Source organism: Tauraco erythrolophus, chromosome 23, assembly GCF_009769465.1.
Source record: "Tauraco erythrolophus isolate bTauEry1 chromosome 23, bTauEry1.pri, whole genome shotgun sequence".
In the NCBI taxonomy this organism is placed as follows: Eukaryota; Metazoa; Chordata; class Aves; order Musophagiformes; family Musophagidae; genus Tauraco; species Tauraco erythrolophus.
This window is the reverse complement of record NC_141487.1, coordinates 4709219-4714475: the sequence shown is the minus strand read 5'-3', so window position 1 is coordinate 4714475 and position 5257 is coordinate 4709219.

The following is a 5257-nucleotide window of genomic DNA, read 5'->3' as shown; positions in this document are numbered from 1 at the left end:
GTCCCTGTATCTGGTTTCCTCAGGTTAATGCAACCCGTGCTGGGTAAAGTTGGTAAATGTGCTTGTGATCCTTTGGTTTGGGTTCCCCTAAATATCATTGCTTGGTGTCTGTCCCCTGCTTCGTGCTTAGCAGGGGACATGCCATTTTTGTGGGACTTGGCCTGGGGGAAAGTGGAACACGAGACGTGTGATAGTGACCTCTGGAGAGAGGTGGTAGTTTTAGTCTTCATTTTAAGGTGTTGTGGTGAATTTCTCCTCTCGATTTTATTCAACACGGCCTTTTGCTAGTTTCTGTTCTCTCTGGAGACTCGCATCAGGGGCTGCTGCCCTGCAATCTTAGCACTGCTGGCTGCAGCAAATCCCTGTTTCCTGGATGTGCTGCTCTGCCCAGGGAATGTCTCTATGCCCTCACAGCCGCCTTTCTCCTTTCTTCCCTTCCTCAGCCCTGGCAGAAGCCAGCATTATCATAGGAACCGTGGGATCGACTTCTTTGTAGCTCTTTCCTGGGTGGTCGTTGCCCGTCATCTCTTTACATTTCCACCAGTCGTGGGTCCCAATGCACTCGCTGTCCTTTGCCAAGTCACATCCCAGCCTGCTGGAATTATTTGGGACCTAATTGGTTTTTTAAGTCGCTATTTCCTCCACTTTTCTTCTTTCTTCTTCTCCTCACTGTACATATAGATGTTTTACAAGTAAATTTACATTGTCTTAATAAAATAAATCCTTTAGCGAGGACATCAGAGATTTACCATGATTTTTTCCACCATCCCCCCATGTAACTTTTGGCCACTTCATTCCTGTGCCTTGGCTTTCGTGCGTGTCAAGAGCAAAGGAGGAAGAGCATGGGCATGCAGAGTTTACAGTACATACTACTTAAGGTTTTTAAGCAGTACAAATGAAAGTGTATATATTCTGAATATATTAACAACATTTACTATTTATTATTAGTAGTGCTATATTCCTATCAAACAGGAATTTATGTCGAATTAGGTTGGTGCTGTCATGTTCCCAGTGCTGGATCAGAGCTTAATTTCCCTGGGATGAGTGTTTGCTTTGATAAGACTTCTGACTCGTTGAGCCGTTTGTGCATCTTGTCCCTAATGTCCTACACACTGCTGACATCGAAACTGTAATTCATATCTCAATTTCCCCAATAAAGTTTAGGAAGTTTGGGATCTGCAGTTGGTTTAGATTAGTCCACTCTTTCCTTAGAACGCTAGCACTGACTTTCAAAGTGGTGAAGGTCTAGTCTTCCCCTCATCTTTTTACATCGTGTCCTACTTGAATAAACATGGAAAATACAGCAGTATTAAGCTCTTTATGAAGTTCATCGTAATCGGTAAGGCTATGGCAGCTCTGGCTATTTGCAGATAGAGAACTGGGAAGTTCAAAATATGAAAACGAATGTGTAGAGCAGCTGGAGGCTGTGAGCTGCAGTTAAAAACTTGGTACAGTTTATCCTAATATCCTAACTTCCCTTCAGTGCGCACATTGCTTGCTTGCAAGAGAGCCCGGGGACCCAAATGATATATATGTTTAAAGAAATCCCAAGAAAGAATGAAAAGCCTGTAGCTTTGTGCTATAGGGCAGCGACCGTTCGTGTAAGGTGCAAAAAGAAATGGTGATCTTCACGTCTTGAAGTACCGTTTGGTTTGGCCATAGGCATTTCTCAGTGCAGGATGTATCCTGTGGCTGTGCTTCCACAGGTGAGCTCCGCTGCTCACCTCTGCGATAGCTGGTGTGGATCAGTGCTGCACGCTTCCTGCGGCTGTGATCCTATTTCAGATCTTGTTGCCAAAAAAAAAAAAACCCCAAAAAAACTCTTTTGGCTTTTAAATAAGGGCAGGTTACCAGCTGTACTTGCAGACCAACTGCATAGCTGAAGCAAAAACGCGGTTTCCCGCCTGTTTGGTAGTGTTAACCACATGGAGCAAATAGTATCAACTCTCCTAAAACTGCTCTGGCTTCCTGTTTGCTTTGTGGTGCAATTAAATGTGGTGAGTTTTGTGGGGTTTTTTTATTTGTTTGTTTATTTACGCTGCATCCCAGTAAGTGGAGGATAAGAGAGTCTATTTCTAGCCTTGTCTGTAGAAGTGGTGAATACAGCTTCAAAATGTTACTGTTCACTAAAATCCCCAACATCTATGTGACTCAGGACCCCGGAGGGGCAGGCATGGTGTTTTTTTTCCTCCAGGTACCCCACTGGCAGTTGAACACGCTCTTGCCAAGCAATCCTGTAGATACCAAGGCACTGTGGTTACATTACTTGCTTGTTGTCATCCTCCTCCTCTTTCTCCCCCTGTTCATTTTTCCCCCAAAAGTTGACCAGCTGTGGCATCTAGGCTATGAACATGGGCTAAACTTCTCATGCAGCAAATTGATGTGGAGAAGGAATTTGGAAGGGAGATGGTTAGGAGCCGTACAACCAGTGTTTCCAACCATGTCCATTGCGTAAAGGGATGTCGAGATGGTAAGCAGGTCAGCCCCTGCAATTATACAAAAAGCGACCCTTCTTCCCTCCTAATGAGTCCTGCATAAAACTTGGCCCATGGTGTGACAGTCGTGTATACCAGGCTGGGGTCTGCATCGTTCGCTGAGCTGGACAAGGCTGACCCCTGACTCAGCAGGAGCATGGAATCATGATTTTGGCAAATTCACCAGGATAAGTGACATGGAGCCCACGGCCACTGTGTGGCAAGAGATCTTAATAGCTGAAATACAAAATGAACCTTCCAGAGTTTTGTGAACAACTGTGGGTAAATTTATACCAGAGTGGCATGGCATGGAGTTGGTCTTTTTGAATTGGTGTGTCTAATATTGGATGTTTAAAATAATGCCATGGGCCCTTCTTTACCAGTGTTTTCTTCAATCCTTTCAGCACTGTGTTTTGTTCTCAATAACACAGAGGAAAAACAAGTAACTGACCTTTCCCTTCTGTTCTTCCTGGAGGTCTTGGATCTTTAATCTAGCAATTATCTAGTTGCAACTATTTTTCTGACTTTCAGTTCCTTTTTCCCTTTCCTACAGTTTGTTGTCCAATTTCTCACAGGCTGAAATGTCCTGTAAGTGTTCAGTACAGTCCTATATGTGAAACTTGGAGATGATGAATAGAAAAGCTGTTGAAAAGGAAAAAAATAGCAGAACAGAAACCAGAATTCCTGTAAACAGTCTGTTAAAAATATCTTCAACACATGTCAGGGCCGGTGATTTAAAATAGACAGTTTCTGAGCTTTAAAAGGTCACATTAAGACATGATAGTAGATTCAAATGGAGTTGAAGAACGAATGTTTCAACAGTCACATTTTGTGCTGATGGTAAGATGTCTGCGTTGCCAACCAGTAATATTCAGGGAAAAAAATGAGTCAGATTGCAAGAATAATGAGCTTTTCTTGGATTATAACATGGGGGGAAAAAACAAAAAAGAATTTATACCTTAATCACATGCTTCCAGGAGTAGAAGCTTTAGGAAAAATGGTGATTCTGGGAGTCGTAAAATTGCAGGACCGGTTGGAGCAATGCACTAACGTGAACTGTGTCCTATACTGGGATCGTTTGTTTCCATGTGTGGGAGTGAAATAAAAGCACAAATCCAAGTTCCCAATCTTTTATTACGTGTGACCCAGAGTGCGGTGGGCATTTCTCAAGTGCAAGAGGAGATGTGTGAAGAGAGAGAGATTATTTCAAATGAGCAAATGGTCTTTGGGTGTCTAATTGCTGCTGAAAATTTAATGAGACAGAGGAGAGTGATTGTCTTTGAACACTGGAAACATTCCTTATCCCCGTCTGCTGCTGCTTTGGAACCACTAATTTCCGATGACGAGTCGGAGAGATGCTCTGGGTGACAGCAGCCCCACGGGGTGCTGGAGAAGCCTTGAGGCACCTTGGGGCTCTGGTGGGATGGGCCCTTGCACAACGGTTTGGTGCCTGGGTGGGTTTCCCCTGCAGCCAACGGATCTGTACAACAGGTTGAGAGGAGAAAAAAACCCAAAGTATTCCAGCATGTAAAGGTGCACTTGGTTCCCCTCTCTCCCGTGATTAGCAATGCTAGTGAAACACCAGGCATCTTACAACCTGTTGCTTCCTTCCTCCTACCTTGGGCCCCATGGGCTCCTCGCCTGCCTCGGAGGCTTTTCTTCTTGTTTCTCAAATCACTTGATTCTCCCTCAGAATTTGGGGTCCTCCCCATCCTTATTGCTCAAAAGTTTTCCAGATGAAGAATGAACGATTGCATGACTGAGATTGTCAAAGGAGCCCTTTCTAGGGAAGAAGTGAATCCCAAACTGTTTTAAATCTCCTTCGTGCGTAGTTTTTACACAAACATGTAGATTTAGGGCCTATATTCAACGTTGTATCCTATAGCTGGTCCTTCAACTCTGGTGGTAATGGCACCTGTGTCTGGTGTTACCAGCAGCATGGCAGCCATGGAATGCCGTGGATGTATTCTGTGCTTGGCTGCCAGGATTAATTTCTCCTGGGGGTGTTGCATTGCCCGTTGTGCGCCAGGCTGCACAAACCAGTGCTGCGTAGGCTACTGGTGTGCAGTCAGAGTGCCCAGCGCCTGACCCAGGGTGACTGCTGCGCAGCGCGGGATTCATAGAATCACAGAATGGTTTGGGTTGGAAGGGGACCTCAAAGATCAGCTAGTTCCAACCCCCCTGCCATGGGCAGGGACACCCTCCACTACACCAGGTTGCCCAAAGCCTCATCCCACCTGGCCTTGAACACTTCCAGGGATGGGGCAGCCACAGCTTCTCTGGGCAACCTGTTCCACTGCCTTGCCACCCTCTGAGTGAAGAATTTCTTCCTTAGATCTAATCGAAATCTGCCCTCTTTCAGTTTAAAGCCATTGCCCCGTGTCCTATCACTACACGCCCTTGGAAAAAGTCCCTCTCCAGCTTTGCCGTAGGGCCTGCCGGAGCGCCATGCCGCATCGCTGCTGCAGGCTTGCTGCTGCGTGACGTGCAGCTGCAGCCGCGCGGGCGCTGGGACCCGGTGCAGAGCGGCTGGTGCGCGGCGCGCAGCTGGCGCGGGGCTCTCCAGGTGCATGGCTACCTGCGCACCGTGACCGCTGGCCCGGGGCAGGGGGCCCGGTGCGCGATGCGCGCTCGGCGGCGCGCGGCCCTTTGCAGACGGTGCCCGACGCCGCGGCGCGGGCGGCCCTTTGCAGACGGTGCCTGGGCCGCGGGGCCGGGGCGGGGCGGGGCCGGCGGCGGGGCCGGGCCGCAGCCGCAACCGGGGCCGGGGCCGGGCCGCGCCG